Source organism: Coptis chinensis, chromosome 1 (genome assembly GCF_015680905.1).
Source record: "Coptis chinensis isolate HL-2020 chromosome 1, ASM1568090v1, whole genome shotgun sequence".
In the NCBI taxonomy this organism is placed as follows: Eukaryota; Viridiplantae; Streptophyta; class Magnoliopsida; order Ranunculales; family Ranunculaceae; genus Coptis; species Coptis chinensis.
The window spans coordinates 17,884,957-17,909,956 of NC_141456.1; the positions used below are offsets into that span (position 1 = coordinate 17,884,957).

The 25,000-nt window shown below is 40.8% G+C and overlaps 1 protein-coding gene across 6 annotated transcripts in view; it reads right to left on the bottom strand.

Moving 5' to 3' along the window:
* LOC147522631 (arogenate dehydrogenase 2, chloroplastic-like) overlaps window positions 1-25,000 on the bottom strand; it is a 28,662-nt gene that overhangs the window by 1,202 nt on the left and 2,460 nt on the right. The window contains exons 2-3 of one of the 6 annotated variants that reach the window (XM_086594557.1): window positions 10,409-10,449; window positions 2,246-2,529 (exon numbers count right to left, since the gene is read on the bottom strand). The exons of 1 other annotated variant lie outside the window; for it this stretch is intronic. The gene's annotated coding sequence lies outside the window, so the exon portion shown is untranslated. Of the gene's footprint in view, window positions 1-2,245; window positions 2,530-10,408; window positions 10,582-11,510; window positions 11,534-25,000 lie in introns of those variants that run through there. 4 more of the 6 variants (XM_086594554.1, XM_086594549.1, XM_086594544.1 and 1 more) reach the window with 4 other exon arrangements.

Genomic DNA, 25,000 nt, shown 5'->3' on the forward strand with positions numbered 1-25,000 from the left:
CTTTTCTGGTTGACCAATCCCTCTCAAGACGCGTTTCATGCCTCGACTTTGTTTTAGGCAAGTGGTCATTAAACATTTCTTCCTCATGTCGATAGGTCATCCATATCATCTACCTCCTCATTTTCAGCAACTAACCCTTCGTACATATTTCTTTCTCGGCTATTGGGTAGTTGGGGAAGAGAAGTAATCCTATTCCCTTTTTCTGCTTCCCTTACCTTCTATGTACCTTTGGTCGAGCTATTTACTCTTGTCCATTCAAGCACCGTGATTCTTTGCATTCACCGGGCTTGCGATTAATGTGTACTTACAAGATACCTTCAGATTTCCTTTTCTGACATTGTTATTCCATACCACTATAGCGACTATTTCTCGTAGCTCTATCTTGTTCCCTGAAAAACCCCGTCCCTCTTCAACCTCGGATCATCGGTGTTTCCTCCACTGGACTTGGTATTTCCCTAGATGTAAAACCTACATTCAAACCTCTATTTACTTCTTGCGGTGTACTCTTTCTTACCCAAACTTGGGTGGGTTTCTCCGGACATTTGTTCTCTTTGTGACCATATTTTTTACATAGAGCACATGAAATAGGAACCCACGGATATTCCAGCTTTATAGTTACCTCTTTTCCCAAAGATTTTAACTTTAACTTCGGTTCTAAAATCAAAGTCTATGGGAACTACCATGAGACCTTTGCATAGTTAAGCCTTTGTTTCCGTTTAGTTTGCTCATCCATTCTCTTAGGCTCACCCACCAGGTTTGCCACAAACCCCAGACCATCATCAGTCCACAACTCTTTTGGTAGATCCATTAGTTTTACCCAAATAGGAAGGGATTTTATTTCATTCTTCTGAGCTTCAACTTCCTGGGTCCATTGTGCAATAACAAACAGTTTACCTGCGAGAAATATTGGCTCTGCATCTAGAACCTTTCTCCTATCTTCTTCCACGTTGAACTTGAAGTAATATTAAAATATTGGCTGTGCAATAACCTCTTCTTTAACAACATTTATCCTACTAATAAACATGCAATTGATTTGAATCAATCATATCAAAGTAATAGGATGAATACCAACCTAATGAGAATGAAGAAAAAAAAATCAAAATCAAAATTTGACAAATTGACAAGAAGAAAATTGCTGAAAAAAGGCGTGTGTGTGTGTGTGTGTGTGTTTTTTTTAATTTTTTATTTTTTTTTTTTTTTGCCCCTATTGGAAATACCCCCAAATTGAGATATTGGTTTGAAACGGTTGTTGGGGTATGGCAAAAACTTTAGTTAGTTATGGGATATTAAAATGTTTTTATGAATGTGTCCAATATCACCCTGCAAATATGTTGGATTTTTTTTTTTTTTTCTTCTTCCAATGGCGCTTATAATATGTAGATTAGTGCAAAATGACTTATTTGGTAGACTTCAAAAGTTCAAATTAGTCCCAAAATATCAGTTATGCATTAAGTATTGTATAATGTGAGTTACTTAAGTTGACTTTATATCAGAACTAGGATAGCTGAATGGATCGGTTTGGGTCGGATTCTGGAAAATCCAAACGTGAACCGATAAAAAAAATTAGGAACCCAAAACCAAACCGATAAGAAAATTGAGAATCCGAAATCAAACCGAACTAAAAACTATAAAATCGATTAAATCCAAAATTAAATCGATTAATTTCAACTACACAATTGATAAACATATACAAAATTAATCATAAATATTACTAAAATATCATCTTATCGGTTCAAGTTTATATCGGTTCGATGGAGAAAAACCCAAAACCAAACGGTTTGGTTTGGATCGATTATCGGGTTATCAAAAACCATTGACAGCCCTAATTAGAACCACTAAGATTTTTCCCCTAACATCAGAAGCGGCTTTTTAAAGTTCAACCCCCTTGATAATTGCAGGCGCTAAAGCCGCTAAATTGATATCACTGGTCATCATCTTGTACGTACAGTTGTACTTGTTTCTCAACACTCCTGAAATAGCTCTAATATTAGATGTTGAAAAGAAGTACGTTGTGAGCTATGGTTAGGACTCATGCCTGGTAAATGGTGGATCCATGACTTGTACCCTGCCAAGCAACTCGGCCTTAAACCTAGTGGGCTTGGGAGAGTTTCCTAAATGAATTCAACTTACTGCAAAGGATAAATATTAAAAACTCGTTCTAAGTTCTAACATATGTCAATCCATTTGAATGGACATACCGACATACTATTCATACAAAACACTTTCTAGATGATCATACTAGGGATTTAAACTACAAAATGCAGAAATATTAATATGAAGAATTAGTTGAAGCATTTGTTACCTCATTATTTTCTTGGACGAGTTTTCCTACAGAACACATTTCAAATATCACACTAGGTAATTAAACTACAAAATCCAGAAATATACTTCTTGAAGATAGTACCCAAAGGACAACTGTGGGTACACATTCCCGTCTGCAGTCTACTCACTCCACGATAATGCAACAATTGCTTCCACCATCTATGATAGAGTAGCCGCCTCAACAGAGCTCATTTGATAGACAGGCATCTGTATTTGCACCAATATATTCATGTATAAGAACAATTATACTACGTATGAAAAACCACAAACTTTCATCAAGATATATAGCAATATAAAAGAACATATTTGTAATAGTTACATACCAGTACTCTGCCAAAGCTAAATTGTTTTTGCCTCACTATAAGTATCAATAATAGAAAAATAATTGAGTACACACATTAGTCAGACCAAACTATTTTCCTACCGTGTATCCATAAAAAAATGTTCCTCTATCTGATCCTACAGCCATGTACTCTGACGACTAACATGTAATTTTAATTTATGAGTCACACTCACAGTGAAGTTTTTGGGTTGTTATAAACTCCAAAAACCTCTTCAAACTGAGTTAATTTACCACTACCTGTTCTCATCAAAAAAAAAAAATACACATCCATAACAAACAATCAGTTGGTAATTGTGCTGGGAGCTAGGGTATGATACAAGTGGCAGCTCTCTCTAATTGCTTAAGAATAATGGATAATCCCAACAATTTGTATCCGCTCAATTTCAAACCTAAACATCTCCATGCACAAGTGCTTGTACATATGAAAAAGGGATGGATGTTCTGGTTTTGGTTAGGCATGGTTGAAGCACTAGAAGACATGAGCAGAGATGTTGGCAAATTAAAGATGGCACCTCCCTCCATATCCATCTGGAATGGTAACAGGATTATAATGCTCCAAAATTTAGAGTATCCACTCTCCCCTTTTTCATATGCTTCAATGTATGGTTTCTGACCTATATGAACAATTGAACAAACCACAAAATTGTGTCATTCATCTCCAACTACCAAAAAAATCTCCTTTAACCCCTTTGTTTGACTTCATAACAGTTTCTCTAATCTCATCGACCTAAAAATGAATATCACAAATGGGTGGCCTAAAAAAGGATAAATTACTGTTCAGAGTATATATCAAAGTTTGACAGAAACCACATCAAATCTGCTGTAAAGCTTCTCCTTACCAAGAACAAAAGCCTAAGCTAGAATTAGAACCAAATAGCGGCACCCAATTCTACTTGTAAACACCTGCTAAACGACTACATCAGAAATAATTTCTATGCTAGCATGACACACAGGCGGATCTATTCATGGACCAGCCTGGGCCTAGGCCCCCCCCTGAACTTTGGATTAAAAAATATTAGTAGTGTTGCTAACTTACTATCCTACCTTAGGCCCACCGTCTAGCTACAACCCAAACCCAAAAAAATCAAGTGCCTATTCCTATTAGTTAAAAAAAAAATAGATAAGACGGGGCGATATTAAGATACCATTAGAGATTTTTAGTTTTACTATAAATAGATAACCACGCAAAACGAAGATTGGTACCATAAATAAGAGGTTCCTAGAGTGAAAGAAATCTTATTGAACTCTGTTTATAAAAAGAGATAAATTCCCCGTCTCAAAAAAAAACTAAATTCCCCCACGCTCTTAAAAAAAAAATTGATTTTTAATAAGATTTTTTGATTTTTTAAGACGGACGATGATTAAAGGAAATCTCTAATTCCAATCTTCAGTTGCATTTTCCTAGAGTGAAAGTTTGTACCATAAGAGGTCTCTTTTTCGGCCTAGGTTCTATACTATAATCAGAGCAAGCCTTGGTTCTTTAGGTGAGACCACAAAGTTCACTACGATCCTATCTCGTATTCGGTCTGTTTAAAGCAAAAAGAAGAGACACCAGTAGCCGTGCCAATGGCTGATATGCGCGATAGCCTACCGTTTTGACCTACTCTTTCATTAATGAGAGGATATATATATTCCAAAAAGAAAGATCAAAGAAGGATCAGTGTACTGCCACTCTTAGCAAGGCGCGGTAGGATAGAGATTTGCAACTCACCTTGATTGAAGCATATGAAAGAGAAAGATCAGAGTCTTGTGCGTACTGGGTGTAGAGGCTTTTCCTTTAAAGGCCGGCAGTTATGAGCTTGACGTCGGAGACGAAGCCTTCTCACTCACTAGAAAGTTGAGCAATGATTTCTTATCGGCCTAGGAGATGCTGCGTCCTCCATCAACTGGGCACAAAAGCAGCTCCAAAGGAAGCAGAAAGTACCGTACGGAGCGAGGAAGAATGGTAACCTAATAGGGCTTATGCCAAGATCAGTCTTCCAAATGGGCTAAAGAACGAAGCGATGGAACGAAAGAAAGGTGGGAGGTTTAATTCACCACGCGGCAATATGCGTCCGAACCTTCCTGACAGAACGAAGGACGGGATGATGGCTCCTACTAACCCTGAAGTCGAAACACTGTCTGAGGAGCCATGGGACCCTTGAGACATTCAAGACCATACAACCTGAAAGACAGACTATAGAATGTGTGAAGCTAACTCCTTTGCCAGACCTGTCGCTCCATCAACCGACCGGAAACGTAATGTCGAGGCGGCAGTTCGAGATGAAGATGAAGTCGGAGCGACCGGCGGAAGTTCGCTTTCCTTTCTCCAAACCTCGTTAGCTAGCCATTGCATTTCATTCATAAGGCTTTCTTGGTCTCCTTCGGTCCTTCCTAGTCCCCCAGCCGAAGCTAGTATGAATTTCATATAGGTAGAGCATAGGTCAAAATTGTAAGCTTGCTTACAATTTTTTCTTTTGACTGTCGGGTCTTAACTCCTAATAGTTCTGAAGGTAAATCCTGTAAGCTATGCTTTCGGTCAGCTACTTTCTTTATATACTATAAAGAAAGATGAGCAAAGGGTAGACTGAGCTAAGCACTTATCCGAGATTTCTTCTTCGGAATCGGTCTTTGTTCTAGGCTAAAACGCCTGTTTCGGACTGGGCCCGGCTTAAAAATCTGATTCTGCGCATATAGATTGAGATTTTGTATCCTGCTGGACGTGAGTTCAGTTCGAAACTCTTGAGTTTCAGATTCCCCAGTATCCAAAGGGAAAGACTGCTTTAGGATAGAATCCGAACTTGCAACCGGTATCCAAAGGGAAATCCTTACATGTAAGCTTCTATCTAAGACGATCCTTGGGTCAGTGACTTGTCAGTCGATGCAGTTCGCGATATACAGAAGAAAGTCTTATTCCGGTTTTCTTGTATTCTAAGACAAAGGCGCATTAAACTGCTGTTTAGGACACTTCCCAGGTCCCAGGGATTGGTTAAAAGTGCGATTAAGCCTATATAGAAATAGAGACCGCCAAACGAAATAGTAACGAGTTTTGGATTCCGATATCCCATATCCAAAGGGTAGTAAGACTGTCAGCTAGTAGGCGTTGTCAGCTGAATAAATAGGTAAGTCGAACCTGCTTTAGGATAGAAAATAGGGAAGTTTCGGATATGAAAACATAGCTAATCAACAGAAATATGCCTATCCCGGAAGTAGGCGAAAAGCCGGATTCTTGATGTAAACAGAAGAAAATGAACTGGATAAGCAAAGAGTTCAGAAAGAGAAATCTGAATCAACTATGCTAAAGAGTACCAATTACTGAATCAACTATGCGATTCAAGCAAAACAAACAGTACCGATTCCCGGAGTTCTTCCGGTTTTCTTTTATTAGAAGAGAAATATGCGTGAAACACGAGTGAAAGTTTTTGAGTAAACACCTATGCTTAAACGAGCTATTCTGCGCATAGAGATTCATGTTAACTAAACTATAGGACAGATCGGCTTACTCGATCAGGGAAGCGAGTCATTATCAGAATTAAGACAAGTAAGAAGCTTACTTCGGGACAAGAAGTGATGCCATGAAAGAACAAGAAGAGATTCAATCCGATAAGCCAGAAACAGTTCCGATCACTGAACTGGAATCAACTACGCGAGAAGAAAGAGTTCAGAAATCCAATAAGCCAGAAACAGTTCCGATCACTGAATCTGGATTAGAAGCTAAGCCTGAAACTGAATCGGAATTAGAACATAAGCCTGAAACAGTCCCTATTACTGCGGAATCCAAGGAAAGAGTTCTGCAACCTCAACCTATTCTATACAATCATAAGCCTAAGAAGAAGCGGCATAAAAAAAAAGAAGAAGAGGAGAAAGAATAGAAGTGGGTAAAAAAGAAAGAGCAGATAGGTCCAGCAGAGAGATCGGGGAAAGGTTTACGAATCAATCAAACGAAACATAAAGATAAGCGTAAGATCTAGGTCAATGTGGTGTAGATGGGCCCCAGGAGCAAACAGTTGTTGCTCGTTCCTTGGTTGGAAAGGGCAGAGTTCCATTTGGTGGGTGGGTTGCGGGCGAACGAAAGAGACGTGTGGCTGAGGGCAGGTGAGGCATTGTGTCATCAAACGTTGAGTATGGATCGTAATTGAGCGAAACATCTGCTCATCGAAAAGTTGTCTTAAAGCGAAGGTCTTGACCTGGAAGGATTGAAGAGAGCGCTAGTAGATCGAGCTGTAGGTGCATGGACTTGGCTAGTGAAGCACAACCATTCATCTTTCCATAGAGTGCTACACTAGAGTAAGATGAGCGACCCCCAGTGGCAACCTTCACTAGTCAACGAAGTACGGAAGTAGGCACATTCGTGCTTGATCATTTGCTCTCACTAGACCGCCCTAGAGTACAATACTGGTTTGCCATAGGTCCGAAGGGCTGTCTCTTGTGCGCGATGGTTGGGCATGAATGAAGCTTGCCCGGTAGAAAGGAGAGTAACCTTTCGGGGAGTAGAGATCGGGCATAGAAATACCAGTGGATAAATTCTTTTTTACATAAAATGAGTTGGATAAAGCGGAACAGACGCTTCTCGCAAGCGTTTGGATTCACCAAGCACTCCCTTTAAGTGCTCTTTTTTGCGCCATACAGTAGCTAGTCTAGTACAGCATTAGATGGTTCTCCGCGGGGTCAGCCTTTGATTACAAGTATAGCTTAGCTCATATCCCCCTACCAATGAAACAACGCAGTAAAGCGTGACCGTTCGGAAACCTCTAAGTGGACGTTCCTACTTTACATCAATAAATAAAAAGGCAAGGTAGAATAGCATCAGTCAAGCTCTCACAGCAGGAACGGTGCCGATTCTCATTCCTTAGAAGCTGGACCTGACAACTGTATTTGAGTCCGTTCATTCCTCACTCTACTAACACAGGGTAAGTGATTATTGATATCCAACTGCCAGTGGGGAGACCGTAGACTGAACTGAAACCGGAACTCTTTTTTGTGTGTAATGATTAACTACTAGTTAGAATGAATTCTTATCGGTGTTTAACACCAACTCCTTTTAGAAGCTCTTCTTAAACCATAGGACTGGTTTGGAACCCTAAGCCGAGTCTGTTGACTGAGTAACCTAAGCCGAAAAGGTGGACAGAGATGGTTACTAAGCCGAATCCCCGGAGCAAGGGCCGCTAACTACACTCTTTGAATCTGTTATGTTACTAAGCCTGTGTTTGAGCTCTATGCCTTTGCGCGCTAAGGCTTTCGTGGCTAACCCGAGCAACCTACCTTGATGAGCGCTATTGCTCGGTTAGCATTAAGTGAGAAGGCACTGAAGAAGATCTATGAGACCTTCGATCAAAGAACAGAATTAGTGCTTTAAATTGACTTCTTTCCATCCATCACCAGACCATAAAGACCTGACGCGCGTAGGCTAAGAAAACCGAATTCAAACAAGAGAAGAGCACTTACGTTACTTTTCTTTTAGGAAGAGAGCGGCTAGCAAATGAGCTCTTTGTTTGCTGCTTTCTAAAAGGCAAGTCAACTACCGAATCTGTTTATCGTTTATCGAGATCGCATTTCAATGACCAGGAATTTGGGGCAGAGATATATTCGCCTTTCACTCCTGAACTGTTAGTTGGAGATGGGTTTTCATGTTCGCCCTTACTGCTGGCTATCAGGTTAGTGTCTCTATCCCATTAGTGAGCAAAGACAATCAGTGTATTGAGAAGTAAGCAGTATGACTTCGAATGTGGGCACTTTGGGGGTTTCCCTGAACACCTTATAAATCTTCAGCGATGTTTTGAACAAGTAAGTGTAATCAGAGCTAATTAGTAGCCTATGCAGTGGAGAGCTATGTGGTTTTATCCAATAGCCGTGGAGCGGTCAACCTCAATCCTTACCTGTCTGTGTTTCATTTTGGTGTAGTATCAGGCAAGCCCACAAGCGAGAGGTTCCTGCGAAGGGTGCCCTTATTCCATTCCTACCCTTGCTCGTCTGCGCTTGATTCCAGTTCCGTGTAGTCAGTATCCGTAGTTTGCTCCTACGTTTGCTATGCCCGGTCGTCGGTTGAACGTCAGTCTCAGTAGGGGGGTGGCATTCCCGTTCCAAGTCTACGTTTGCTTCATAGTGGTGGTCCCACCTACTGATGGATAGGGAGAACCTAGACAACTGAACAACTCCAAACTTCTTACGGGTTGGGTGGGAATAAGAAAGGGTGTTTTTAATCCCACTGCTTTCAAATAACCTGTTAGAAGGAGTCCCGTGTAATAAATTTATGTTTCGCCAGATCTCGTACCAACTACCCAATACTTCACTTTTCTATTCTTTCCGATCTAGCTACTGTCGAACTACCAAACACGGTCTACTTACGGGTATAGAAGCATCCCTGGCCTTAAACGTAAGATTATGACTATATAGATTTAATAAATGTTTTTTCATCTCTTAGTCGACTGATTCACCAACTAGCCTATGTTCCCCTTTCCTTTGTAGCCAGCAGGGTCAGCTAGTTCTGTTAGGGCTATAATGACCTATTCTATGGTGACACTCATAAGAGTAATAATCTTTACGTACTTAAGGGAATTCATCCTATTGGTACGCTGGCGCAATCCTCCCTGGAAATGAGATCCCCAAAGCCAGTTTCTTCTACTCTGAGTAGTTTATTTTGTTTCTATCTCAGTTGTTAGAAAGAAGAGATAGTATCTCAGGGTATGGCAACGGGAGGCTGATTATCAAAAAAGGATTTAGAAGAATCTATATCCGCCAATAAAACAAAGAATCTAATAGATAGAAAGAATAAATAACAAAACACATGATTGCGAACGTAATTGAAACTAGGAGTCTAAATTGGAGTGTACGATCTTTCTCTTATTATGGAACTGGAATAAATGGTTGTGGAAACAGTTTCTTTAATATGCATTTGGTAAATAACAGGATTGATTCTAAATATGAGATTTTTAGTAGGTGTATGAGTAGTAGTAATTCTATTAAGAGTAGTTTTAGTAATCAAAAGTGTAGTAATGATAGTCAAAGTAGGTATCATAGTATGTTACCGGATTGGTGTATCAATTCTAGTATGTTACCGGATTGATGTATCAATTCTAGTCTATTACCCTTTGATGTGAGAAGGCATAGTATGAGTCAAAAAGTTTACATGGAATGGTTAATGGATTTCTTCAGAATAGAGTGGTATGCAAAGATGTGGCACAAAACTTTGCTTGATAGGGTGCTGAGTAACCAATGGTTATGCAGGTATTATATTGTACCTAAGAGGTGGAAACCTGGGGAATTCACAAGTGCATTAAGCATACCCAAAAGTAGTCAATCTAAGTACTCGCTCATGGATACAAACAGGGAGATAGCGGATAGTCTGTACTATCAAGTGATGGATTTAATAAACAACGATAGCAGAATCGAACTCATGCTACAAATGGGATCTATGTTAGGTGTCATTATTCTATGGGAAATAGTACCCCAGTTTCTATTAGATGTCTACCCCAATCTCATCTTACTACCAAATAAAGTCATCAGCTTTTTGATAGAGCATCAAGGGTGTCAACCACAAGATATGATTGATAATAGCATTTTTACTGAGAATCCTGGGGAAATCCATGAGGAGTTACAACAACTAAAAAGTAAGATAAACAAAAATAATCAAATAAATAATGACATTGCTAAAGTTTTAGCCATTGCTTCAGCTGCTTGCGCTATGATACTTTTACATTATTTACTTTATAGATAGAAGAGAAGTCAAAAGGAATAAAAACAAGAGATAAGATCGAGAAAAAGCACCTCTTTGATTGCAGCCGGCATTGCTTGCTTCCACTTCTGGGCTAGGTAAAAGAGAATAAGCTTGCGGTTAGCTTACCTTTTTCCTTGGGATCTATTTCTTGAAAAGGACAGCGGAAATATCTGCTGATATAACATCAAGCGTTGATCCTATCCTTGCTATGAGCACTCTTGGCCTACGGTTCAGACCAACAGTCAGATAGTGGTGGAACGATAAACCTCCGAGAAGGAATTCTAACCCTTTTCTTTTGCTACCGCTTTTTAACTAATCATATTAAACCGGATTGCTTATCCAAGAAAGTATACTATACATTACTTAGACAAACCCTCAAGGATCAGCTTTATTCTCATCTAGTTTTCGGCAATTGAATATTATCAGCACCCTTCCCTATGGCTGGCTATCCTCTCCACATGAATAACCTTTCTGATTTGCTCAAATGAGTTCTTTCCTTCTCCGATAACGGGTGACCTGAGCTGCGATTTAATGCCGCGTAAAGGACAGAAAGAAAGACAAGGGAAGTGACCACAGGAGCTTGGGCTCAACCAGCCATTTTGATAATCTTTGGCTCCCAATCGAATCGGGATGGAGATGGAGGTCCGTCAACGCAAGGCTTCATTTCTATAGATGCTTTGAATAGCCCATAATTTCTATTCCAACAAGCAAGTAAACCAACTACTCACTTAGGAAGTGAAGTAAGTAAGCCAGATATAGTTCAATTCTATGGGCGGGAATCCAATCTTTCATTAATAGACTGACCTTCATAAACATCTTATTCTAAAAATGATAGGACGAACTCTTTCATTGAATTCCTAAATCACTCTCCTGCCCCAAAATCCCCTAACTTAGGAAGTGAAGCCCGAACATTCCTGAACTTTCTAAGTTCAGCTTTGAAATCCCCCTTCACGTAAGATATGCCCCCCCTCTACCACCTTCCACCAACTGCTACGCTTTATGGAGGGCGCCATTGCTAAGTCTTGGTTGCTGGTTTAGTCCAAAAGGAATGCCTTTGCTTTCGCTTGATTCGAACCATAAAGGGGTTGGTACCGTGGTGCATCACCCTTTTAACATAGGACCGATCGCCCGGCTGAAGGTGGAGAGTCAGAAGCAACAGGAGAACCAACCCAAGCCTAAAATAAAGTGCGGTTTGTTTATTCAAAAATAAGCGAAAGGATTGCTTAACGAGCAAAGAACAATACAGCAGATGCACATCGCCATCAATTAAACCTCTAAGAGCATCTTTAGCAGAGCAACAAAAAAAACACCAAAATTTTGAACCAAACCAAACACCAAACCAAAAAAACACCAAACAACTTTAGGAGCAACATAAAAAAAAACACCAAGCAACTACGCGGTTTTGCCAAAACCACGCCACTAAAGCCCAACTGACAAGCCCAAGCCCACGCGGTTTTGGCAAAACCGCGCGGTGTTCAGAACACCGCGTGCTACTTCTATATAAACAACTCCAAAGCCGCGCGGTTCAGTCACTTTCACCTCTTCTCACAATTATAAAACCCTCTCTTTAGTTAAAAAAAAACAAAAACCTACCTAAACTCTTAAAATTTGATATGGATCCTTTTGAACCTTTCGACGGTGATGATTGGCGATTAATGAGGCGACATTGGCGATGAGGAAGTAGAATCTGGTGGGGAGAAGCGATTGGGGGGAAGAAGAATCCGTGGATGTCGCCTACCGATAGACATCTCTATGTCTTTCGGAGTATCGGATGAGCGACTTTGATTGGCAATTTGCACTGGAGAAACACTTGATATGGAAGTTGTGTCTTACTACGTGATACAAAACACATGTCGAGTCGCGGTGGCTAATACTCAGGTAATTAATTAGTTTTGATTAAATATTTTAAATATTAATTAGTTAAGTTGGACCAATTAATTATTTATCTTATACAAATTATTTTTTTTTTATAATATCAGCATGTTGTTGACTACCGAGTTAGATCGGCTTTACTTGGTGTTAGAGAGTAGTAGAAGGTTATTAGGAGTTTGGATGAGTTTGTACATATTAGAGATAGTATTTTGTATACACCTTTGGGTATTTTGATTGATAGGCTGATTGGGCAATGGTCATAGCTTTAGTAGAAAGATGGTGGAGTAGAACTCATACATTTCATTTTCCTTGTGCGGAGTTAGGGTTCACACCACTAGAATTCACTATGATTTCTGGGTTGAGTATCGGTATAGGCCAACCGATACCTTTTCATACAAATTATGAGAATATGGATAGTATGCTTATGAGTTTTTTTCGTTTGGGTGCGGATGCTTATGATTCTTCTGGGATTAAGCTATCTCATATTAAGATTGCATATATGGAACCCTTTTGCATCCCCGATACACGAAGCGGAGTTAGCTTTGATCGCTCTAGGGTAGTGAGGGTCTCGTCGATTATATTAGGACTTTTTGATGTTTTTATTGGGCATGTTTTGTTTCCCAATGGTCATTCTACTGACGACCGAGATATTATGCTTATGTATCCGATTTGCATACTATGAGAGATTATGACTGGGTAGCTCAATTATATGCCACATTGATATCGGCGTTAGATAAAGCTTCAAAGACATTCGGAAGTAGAAGTCCTCGAGTGCGGGATTCATGGGATTTTTAGAGATTTGGTTTTATGAGTATTTTCGATGTCTTTGTCCTAACATAGACATGATTGCCGATACTCGCCCCTAGATTTGCTAGTTGGTCGGGGCCTCACTTGACTCGTAGAACAGGCGATTAGGAATAATATCTGTATGGCTCGTGGCTCAAATTGATATTAGATCATTGTCATCTATTAAGTGGAGACCTTGGCGTTTGTCATCGCCTTTGACGATCCAATATGACAAAGCATGCTTGTGTGTTGTCACGTCCACGAGTTGTTTTGCCAAGACGGGATCGTCGAGGTTTGAATCGTGTGCAAATGATGTTGGAGGCGGATATTTGGGCGTTATGGAGTTCCATGTGCTCCCATGCGGATGTTAGTGATGCAAAGTCGTGGGGTAGAATTCAAGTTCATGAAGTTCATGCCGGTGGTGGTCTTTGGCGGATCGTCTTCTTTTGTTATTGAGCGAGGCTGGCGATCGATTATTATAGATGGTGGAACCGCAGGTGTCTCCATGGGTTGCATTTGTTGCCTCTCGTTGGTCGGGCTAGCAACTTCGAAGTTTGTGGGCCTGGAAGGGATGAGGCGTGAACTACGTATTCCTCATCCGCCATACCGCTTGTTTACAACCCACAACCTTTGAATGCATATCGGCCGGCCGGTTCCGTAATGCGCGGTAATCTTGGATGTTTGCGTGTGTGTGTGTGGGGATGGGGAGACTACTTATATTTCCATTCCCGAGGTGCCTCATGCTCGTTTCTCGAAGTTAGAGCATATTGATCGATTATATCATGGTGAGTTTAATTGTTTTATTTATCTTCTTCATTATATATATAATATGTACTCATTTGTATTTTCTTGGATTTTCGGGCTAAGATTCGGGAGAGATATGAGAACCGAGGTTCTTATGTTTGATGGGATGAGGGGCGCCTGTATCATTATAGCCAAGAAAGAGGAGGCATATTCTTAGACATATCGGCAATCCCGGCGTCGCGTTATGCGAGACTTCGAAAGCGTATGAGGATATGCGACAAAAGTGTACACGCAAGAACATCGAGGGATATGAGGAACTTCAGTGAAGTAGTTACCTCGCGTCGCAGGCGAGAGAAGATCATCGGGCCTCGGATTAGGAACTTAGAGGAGGCGGCCGGAACGCCCAAATAGAGAGAGGAGAGGGATCGAGTGGAAAAGTAAGAAAAGAGCTAAATAAATTTGATGTAATATGATAGGTTTTGGATTATTTTGGATATTATATGATTATATCATAATCATAGATTTTGACTGCATAATCATAATCATAGGTTTTAATTTCTTTAATTTTTTTCGATTTTGAATTACAATTCTTAATTTCTTCAATTGCACAAATGTTAATTTCTTAACTTCTATGCACAACTCATAATTTTTCAAGTTCTATGCACCACAGTTCTAATTTTCAGAAAAAACGCAACGCGGTTTTGGCAAAACCGCACCCATTGAAGCCCAAGCCCACGCCCATTTAGCAGCCCAAGCCCACGCGGTTTTGCCAAAACCACATGAGTGATTTGATACAGCACCAAACCTGGAACCAAATATTGGTCGATTTGGTGTTTGGTGTTTTTTCTGAGAATTTGGTGTTTGATGCTAGGTTGATATCACTGCTAAAGATGCTCTAAAATAGCTAACTGAGCACACAGCAACAAAAGGAAATATCTCATCACCTCCAAATCAGGCAAGTCCTCATCCTACGAGGAGGAACCAAAGCAGGCGCATTCACAAGCTTTTAGCTACCGAGTGTAGGGGCTCGGAAGATTTGATAGAAGTTCCCCTTTCCTTTCTCTTTATACGAGTCTCTCGTTCTCTTTCTGGTTTTCTTGTTTGTGATCGCCTTTACTAAGTACACTAGATTCATTCCTTTTGCTCTCTATCTCCTAATGCCAACTGAAATATAACATCTGCTCAATGCATAGTAAAATAGGTGGCAGCTGCTCTCTATGTACTTGTAGTTGAGTAAGGACTGTAAGCTTCAAGTCCCTTCTTATCTTCTTTTAGTTTCAACAGGAGGATAGAATCTAGTTATATCTTCTCATCTTAGTGCTTCTCTTTCCCCATCTATGGGACTCTCCTCTTTTGTCTATTATCATCGGGCTTTCCCTCATCCACGTAGTTTATCTTTTTGAAGGTTATACGGACTCTTCTCGACATAACTTAATTAGGCCGTTGTCTCGTCCTCTTGTATTATATGAATTAAGAAGATCCCTTTCACTTACACTACATTTCGCCTAACAGTTTACCTTCCCTTACTTGACTTTTCATCCCTTACTTGCCGCTTCCTTCACAGCGTCCCCTGTGCGCCTTACTTCCTTTAAGTTAGTTTGAAGGCTGTTGAATTTCCTTTCCTAAGGCGTAAATGGAATTTCCGATCAAACAACTTTTGTTGTCTTCACCTACTAGACTAAACCTACCATCCATGTTCGGAAATCTCATTCGGATCGCCTAGCTCTAATGAATTCCTTCTTAATTTCACCGGCTATTTATTAAGACCGGGAATCACGGGAATCATAAGTGTAAATACCTATTTACGATTCAATATCTATAAGAGGTGAACCAACGGAAGGGAAGTGATCCTCGGAAGAGGGAACATGATGACAATCCGATCTCCCTTTCCCAAAGATGAGAAGGGTACCTTCTTGACTGACGCCACGAGACATTACAGCGCTTACCTATGTTGATGGTCTTCCTCTCCCATTACTGGAAAAGAAACTTCCTCTAGGCCTTATGGCTACCACTTGTGCCAGAAGGCTTCAAGCTGGGCTGGGATCATGAAAGTTGATCAGACTAACGGAAAGAAGAAGCGGACAGAGAAGAGGGCTTTCGTTTTACTTGACTTGAGTCAGCCCCTGGGATTGATCAATCAGTAGTAGAATTAGGTTGCCTCATCGATCGAGTGCCCTGTCTTCTCTCCTCTATCTCAACTGATCGATCGCTTCATCTTTCAATTATGATTTGTTTGGTACACGAGTGGAACATCAAATACGAGAATGAAGACCTAAAATGAAAGCTAGACCCTGAGTCTGTCCGCCCTACCCTAACCTCAGGCTTTCAGTCCTACTTCTGCAACTAATTGATTATTCCTGCTTATTCTATTTTTTAGATGCCACTATCTTACTTTTCAGTACTCTCTATTTCAACAAGATTGGAATTGATTTGCTCGTCTGGCTCCATCCTTTTCTCTTAGCCCTTCTTTTTCTTTCTCTTTGATCTTTACCGCTCTTCTAGTCTGTAAAGTAAAGCCTAGGACCCTAAATCAAATAAAGTACCCTAAAAAAGAAAGTCCTCTATCCAGCGCTACTGCTGGTTGATACTTCTCTGACTAGGCGGCGGCCTGCCCCGAGGCTAGTTTTCCCGGCCTTCCACAAACTCACTGTGAGAAATGACTTCACCCATTGCTCTGTACCCAGCCCTTTCTTTTGGCCTAATAGCCCTACCTAGGTGACACCTTATGTAGTATTATATCATCTTGGTTAGAGGCATCCCCCTTTGAAGCTTTTGGATTCCAACCTACCTCTGAGGTACATCTGATTCCAGTCATGATAGTTCAGTTATTCGCAGCAGCTCCATCCAACTCCCGGCTAGCAGCTTTACTTCCCGCTTTTTCTCATTCCCCTGGGCCTTTCAAGACCCCTTTCAACCGCTTCAAACATTTCGTTTCTTAGGCCTGGGCTGGCTAGGACCACTAAGGAATTCTCTTCCACAACTAGCTTGACCAGAAGGGGGAAGTAGGATGATCCTACGTGAAGAAGCTACTTTTCCAAACTGTGTGAGACCGGCTTCTATGGGATGCCAATGTCCAACAATATAAGTAAAGCATCTAGCTTGATGCATCGATCTCATCCTCCGATCTGATAAAATGCAAAAAATGAGGCCAATATGAAAAAGTAACACCAACCAATACTAGCAGGGACTCATTCCTCGCTTGCTTATACTTGCTTACTAGTAGGATATTTTATCCCTCTACTAAGCTTGCTTAGATTGGACTCGTTTCTATCTATCTCAAACCTTCAGCTTGTTTGTAATGGTTAATCGCCTCGTGTCCTTCTTCTTAAGTGAGGTTTCTTCCTTATCACTCGTGGGCACCAGTTCCTATGCTTGTTTATGCATACTCTACCTACTATTATTTTTAGGCTGCTCCTTTCTTGCTTTCTTTGCCTGGCTTGCTTGTTTGTGTTTAATAGTGAGTAATCTACTCTACCTATTCCTATGCTTTTGAACTGGCTGGGGACTACTGGTTGGCAGGGTTGTCTCTATCTTATCACTGGGTTGGGAATGAGACTATTTAACCCTGTCCTTTCCCGCCTAAGAACAAGGTAAGCAAGCAAGTAAAAATCCTAACACTGATGAGCTTGCTCTAATGAAACTACTAACACTCAGAGGGACTCAGACCCAGTTGCCTAGAAGGAGATTAGATTCTATTTAGTTAGTCGGGTCTTAACAAGGAGCGAATGGATCCACCATAATATCGCCCCGCATATCCTTATAGAGTTCAATTTAGTGCTTATTACTGGTTGGGGTGGAACCTTGCTTAATAAGATAAGACTGATCCTAATGAAAATGTTAGCACTGCAAGGGTAGGAATATTAATAGTAAACTTTATTAATACTAATAAGACTTAAACTTATATATATACTGTAATAACATAAAGATGAAACTTTACAGCAAAGTACCCTTGCAACTAAGAAAGTAAGTAAAGTGATTGACTATGATTCGTACATCGCTGGTACACAGGACCTTTGTTTGTACTACCAAGGTGGCACAGGACAGGCATTCTCCTTATGCGAATCCATCGAAGCTGACTGGGCAGGAGACCTAGATGAGCGTAAGTCTACCATGGGGATATTGGTTTACAAAAGCGAAGAAAGGGAACAACGGCTTGCAGCAGAGAGTAGAAAACAACCCGGTAAAAAGAGCTTCAAATAACTATTCTCACTTTGATATACGATTGAAAGCCCTTACCTGTTAATTAACAGATGGCTGGCTGTCGGAAAGCTACCTGAGCTTTTACTTTTGAGACACTATAACAAGCCATACGCCCGTGGCTGGCCTTTGCGCCTACTTATATGTACCTTTGCTGCTCTCCTCACTCCGACCTTACATGCCTTATGCATAACCAGCGTAGAACAACACTTTCCGCCCTCACTACTATTACTAGTCTGGACCAACTACTGGGGCACTATTAGACCAGACTCCCTAAACTATGACACCAACAACTTGACCATTCCGCGGATCAAACTACTTAACTATAACAAGCCGTATGCTTCTTTGATGCCAACGCTGATACTCAATCTGACCTTTACTTTGAGACCTGATCCAAGACTTCTATATGGAAAAGACTGAGTGAGGCCCACCGCCCTGACCTTTCAACCCACCGACCACAGCAACGACACTCAGAAAATACTTAGCTCGCCGGGGCCCTTAACTACTTGTTATGCCTATACGACCGTCCAACCGCTTGCACTAAACGACCTGTAGAGTAGCCCTTCCTTACTTGACATTTCGATTCAAAGGCATTAGCCCTTGACTTAGAAGGGAAGCCCTACCACCCTTGGACACCTCTGATGGCTGGCTTTATGGAAGGCTGAAATCAAACCTAATGATAAATGCTCCATCACCTCACTACCATAGCCTCTCCTGTCTAGTCAACCTCACTACTGTGCATCACCTGTGTTCTATCACTCACTGATCGACTGCCCAAGGAATAGATCACAACCAGTGCTGGCTATATTCACCTCTATATTGTTATGTAGCGCCTCCTCACTAACCACAAGTCAGATAAGAGCTAGCTTGTGGCATTGAGAATGAGGTGCCCTACGAAGCACTGGAAGCTCCTTACTTACATATATGAGTCTGAAGTTCCAACGATGACAGAGCGCGCCAGCTCCGCTGCTCTGCTAGTTCCTACGATAAAACATACCGGCCGGAAAAGAGAGAGAGCAGTGTGATTGTCTATCTAATTTCAATCTAATGGAAATGATGCTATGTCGTAGAGCAGCTTCTCACTAGCAGTGTAGAGAACGCGATTCGACTTTATCATAGGTTCCACTGGCACTCGCCCAACAACTGGTGAATGGAATATGTCAAAGCTCCTCACGCTGCCTTCTAAAGAATGAAGAAAGCTACCTACTGAGCGAGGCGAGGAGTGAAGTGAGTAAGCACGAGCCAACAAAGAGCAGTTGTAGCAACGAGCAACTCTACTAAGTACTAATAAGGAGTGACTGTGGTTGAAGCTTCAAACGTATAGCACTCGACGACAAAGAGTGAACGAACTCAACGAGTGGCCGAAAAACACTGACACTGAATATCAGTTCACAGTAAGCGCCTGCGTTCAGTAAATCGCCATTCGTCTGTGTCGGGCAGCGCCGTGTTAAGATTCGTCGCGTCATTGTCCGGGCGAGGTATTTAATTGCAATTAGGGTAGGGGAATGAACGAGAATGACTGGATTACTGGGTATCCATTGCTTGGAATTAGAATTTGATCTCCTTCCATACAAAGCAAGCAGCCGCTAGTTCAGGGATTCATTTTGCACGGCTACAACAAGGGCCAATACGGTACACTGAACACGAGCGAGGCGAAAGTGATTGAGGAAAGCGGCTTTCTGACAGAAAGGATCTCGGGTTTCTTGCTTTCTTCTTAATGAATGTCGGATTAACTTCTCTTGAAAGAGGATGAGCAAAGCCATCTCATAGGTCCTGTCCCGATATTGAGTCAATCCCGGAAGTGGAATCACATGAGTCTAATCTGTCCCACTAACCTGGTATTCAATCCCTTCTTTCCAGAGTAACCAAGAGTAGCAGGTGCCGACTAGCAAAGTCGGTCAAACCTTTGGGTGATGATACCAAAGGTCTGGGGTTCGAACCCCGCAGCATCAAAGAGTTACTGATCTCATTTAAAACAGGCTTGCCAATCAAAAAAAAAAAAGTGACCAAGAGTACATTCCCCGCTCAAGACATTCTACGCTTCGCTCCTAGCTTTTCCGAAAGACCGTATGTTGGGGCATTAGACCGATTATGGTTGGACCTTATTCACAAGAAGATTGAATTCAAGCTTGGACATACATAGTGAAACAAGAAGAGTTTATCCGAGGGGGACAAAGGGGGGTAATGATCCGATACTCCTTCTTTTCCTTATGGTCCCAATAACCTTATGAGCCCAAGAAGCTGTCTTTTCGAGTACCCTCAATTAAGAGAGTCCTTATAGGGGTAGAAGGAACTCCTTCTTTCTTATATGTCCTTTATTTGCTCTTATCTCCTACATGACAGGAATCTAGTTCGAGTTAGGTCTTTTTGAGATAGGAATCCTGATTGTATGCCTATTGGTGATATACGTCGGCGCTGGCTACCATACCCTTTGACTAGATAGCTTAGTCCTCAAAACATTCCTTTTTTTTTACTTCTATTTGATTTCGACCCATATATGGTCTTCTTTATTCCGACTCCACCCCGCCTCCTCTATTTAGCCCCAGGAAAGACAGATTGGGAGAAGCGGATAAACTAATAAACTAAGAGAAATCATTCACGTCATTGAAGCTGACGCTCTCTCACAGCAGCTAACAGCAATCAGATAAGAAAGAGAGACTAAACTATCTTATTAAGATCAAGGAATGACTGAACTGACTCAAAGAAAGGAAAGACCGTAGCGTAGTCAAAAGCAAGGGGGATTGAAAGAGGATAGGATTCGCGGCATGGAAGATGCCTGGAGCTTTCAGTCAGAGGTTACAGGACAGCATTATAAAGGAAAGGAATTCCGGGTAGAAAAGAAAAGGGGAGCTAGCACTTTCAAGCCTGCTTCTTACCCTCCAGTTCCCCACCCCCCGAGTCCGGATGCTTTGTACCTTACCTTCGAAAGATGTTCTATTGGGGCACCTCCTTCCATTGGGAGAGAGGTCAGGAGAGCTGGGTTTGGTAGTTCCCGTTAGCTGGCAAGGATACAAATACAGGTAAAGGAATTAGTTTATGAGCTTTGAATGCTTCCTGCCTTATAAAGCTACAAGGGGGAGCGGATGGAAGAGAAAGAAAAGGAGGTGGAGCTGGGCCGGCAGAGGAACTTGAGAATGAGATCTTTGGTTCTTCTCCGTGGTCATTGGATAGGGTGAAAGGCTAGCTTCTGAATCACTGGTTCCTGGTTCAGATGCCGCTGCATACGGTTCCGGTGCCATAGATGTTCCACGAAGGTCACTGGGAGTGGAATACCTAGATTGCCAGGCTGGGGAAACATAATCTCTTGTCTATCCCCTATCGACGGTTCTAATGCCGCTTAGCAGCATCTTCGCTTTATAGCTGATCTTGAAGATCCTACTCTTACGTAAGGAGCAAGCGGGGCAACGTTAAAGTAAAGCTGCTATAACACCCCGTGTTTTTATTCTTTTATTTTCCTAATAATAATAATAATGAATAATAGATAAAATAATATAGGATAATTATCAGCTTAGGGATAAAAGTCCCGTAAGAAATAGATAAGTGTTGTCCTTGTTTTTCGGTGAGTTTTCTCACGTAGAGTTTTTGAGGGAAAAACACAACGAGAGTTTTAGAAAAAAAAAAAAGAGTTACTGAAAAGTTTTTGAACAAGGAAGATCGTCTTTTCGTGCGACAGTCGACGTCGGTTTTTCGGGGTATCGCTTTCGGGAAGCTGTTCAGTTTTAAAAAAAATTGTGAGTAGTCTGACGATGTTTATTTTGTTTAATTATTTGTTTCTGCTAAGCATATCAGTAATACTGTTTTACATATTTGTGATTTTGTAAACTCTGTAATGGTACCGACGCTTAGATACAAAACTTTTAAATACAACAGTATGTAAAACTCTGATCAAGCTGAGAAGTTAAATTGGTGATGCCTTGACACCGGTTGTTACTGGCGTCAACCTCAGAACCCAAGACGTCTTATTCTTTGTTGTGGTTGACTGGTTGTTTTGTTAGAAGTTTTGGTTGTGATGTTATACTGGTAGTTGGTATTTGATTGTTGGTTAGTTGGTATTTGATTGTTGGTGTTTGATGGTGCGCTGGAGAGTGAAGTTGAAGCTTGGGAATAGGGCGTTAATGGAGGTCGAAAATAGAGATCCAGTTTGAGGGAGGAAGTTGGGGAATCAATGAATTGGGTTTATGGTATGAATTAAAGTAGTAGGGGTTTTGTTGTAGGTTAATTTCGGTTAGTGGAGAGTTGATTTTGTTGTGGTTGGGGCTGTTGAAGCTCCAGAGGAGCCATAAATGGTGTCGACCTCGATTTACCCAGTATAAGGGAATCGTGATTTGTTAGTATAGATAGGTAGGGGTTTGAAAAAGGAACCAAACCGCTGGGTTCACTAGGGGTGGCGAGTGGCTGATTGGTGGTGGCTAGAGGTGGAGGCGCTGGTGAGGAAGATGAACAATGAAGTTAAATTTTTGTTTTGTTGGGCTTGGTCCCGAATTTCGTGGGTGGGCTTGAATGTTGAATTTTTAAATTTTAGATTTTATTTTTAGACTTAAGTTTAGACTATGGGCCTTAGGCTTTGGGCTTTTGGGGTTAGAGGAGTTTGGGGCTGGTTAACTTTGACCGTTGACCAGAGTTGACTTTGACCGTTGACCATAGTTGACTTTGACTAGTTTACCAGAGTTGACTTTTAACTCGGATTATAATTCGGTCTATTAGGATAAGTCTAGGACTATTAGCATGCTTGACTTTAGGCTAAGACCTTTCTAAATATACTTATATACGTGTATTAACTACTGTGTGATATTTCAGTTTTTTTTGTTATACAACGTTATGACACTTAGACATCAATCTAATTAATAACGCGTAAACCAAAAATACATGAAACGTTCTCTGAAATAATATATGCAATAAAGTTCAATAATGCGTAAACAAATTTACCGCACTCTTTTAGAACTCTCCACGCCTCAAGTTTTGGAATTGAGTTTTATGACTGTTGATGTCATATGTTAGGTGGGCATTTATTGAATGTGCCATAAATGGCCCGTTAGCATTATCTATGGGTATTCATTGAATGTGCCATAAATGACCCGGGTATTCATTGAATGTGTCATGAATGACCAGATTCTTTGGACTGCCCTAGAAAGGAACTAAGGTATTCGCCTTGCGGGTTAGTTGTATTCTTTGATTATGCGAGTGTTTGGATTTACTTTTGAATACCTAATATAATATCTACATAGGTTATATAGAAGTTCTAACTTTCTTTTGCAGGAGGGTAGGACTTAATAACATTTTTCTTGAGGGGCCGGGTCCTACCCTTATGGCCGGTGGATATCGGTAAGTTTTAATTCAATGTTTTAGATATTAAAACGAGTTATTAGAATGAGTTAATATAATGGAAATTTTGCTTGGGAAGAAACTATGCCGGTTGAAATGACGGAACTACCTATCTTCCAAGCTGAGAATGATTAAGTTATGGGAAAATATAACGTGATTGTTTGGATAATTAAAGTATGATAATGTTTATATGTGGTTAGTCTACTCATACCAAAGAAATTCCATTTTGCTAACCCATGTTTGCTTTGTTTTGGCAACGTGGGTGTGTTCTTGGGAACATAGGTGGAAGGCAGTGGAACCGCGGCGTTTGATTTGGATTTGTTTCTGGAGCAGTCCGGGAGTTTATTTTAATAGGTCTGATCTTTTTGGAAGTATGTAATAACGTAGTTTCCTATTCATAAGACATGAGAATACGATGTTGAGGACCTATTATTCTTAGAATGTTATATTGATGATTTTTAGATGGGAGATAGACTTTCATAAAGTAATAAAGAGAATTTTTGGAGATTATTTTTTTGCGTTTCACGTTGATTCTTTTATGACATGGTCGTTAGGGTTTTGTATGTGTAGTATCCCCCCGTCATAGTGCGGGTTTTAAACAATTGAACATAATGATGTTTGAGATATTTATATTTCAAATATTCACTTTGTTATTGTTTAGAAATTTGGCCGCGGATAATGACTACTTTCTTCTCCACTTGATGAAGTTCCGCTAAACCAATTAGATTGAACCAGCCGAATCCAAAGCCGCAATCCTAGCGACTGATTATGAAACTTGATCAACTCCGGCTTCAAAGTCAACTAAATTTCGACCGGCCTCCTTCGCTATTCAAAAACTCCTTTGACATATCGCCGCACCTTCCTAGTATACATGTGGTTCATCTTTGAAGAACATTAGAGCATATCTTAGATTCGTGACCGACACGTCTTATGGAGGGCAACTTCGTTAACAAGCTTATCGATGGCGCTTATTTGTTCTAATACTACAGGCTGGATCTATTCTTAACTCCGGTGAGTGTTCTGAAACTCCGAAGTTGGTAGCATTTATCAATGCCTTGCCCGCCAAGTGGTCGATCGGTTCCTATATCAATTCTCGGCTCATAACCGGTTACACATTTCACACTTTAGGAGCAGTTAATACAACAAGTTGTGCATTCTCACTCACTTCCTGTAAGTTCTCGGGATATCGCTTCATCGTGGACAACATGAAGGTTTTATATGTTCACTCGCATAACTACCACAACATATGGGGATTGGTGCTGCGCTAACAATGAAATCTCGTAACATGGAACAGTCTAATTCCATGACTCTTAAGCCTTAAGCATTTTATGCATCATTAGGTAATTAGCCATGGCGGTGTTGGTACTTATATGCAATGATCACCAATCATGGTGGGACTAACTACCACACACTATTCAAGGGGATAATTCTATGCACGCATTACTCTCGCGGGAAACTAACCTTCGATGGCTTGTTCTATTTATGTTCCACATATATTTGAGCAAATCCTTCAAACCATTTCCAACCCTTCTTAAGCGGTAAAAAGGAGCTAATGGGGTGTTAAACTCTGTTTTCTTCTTTCATTCTTCTCTTACGCCCGGTAGAGTATAGTACACCTATTGATGGTCCTATTTATGAGTGAATGCGACATATAAAGGTACATTTACACAGACTAAAAGTCTAGTTAAATTATAGATGCTAACTGGACGAACACAAAGTAC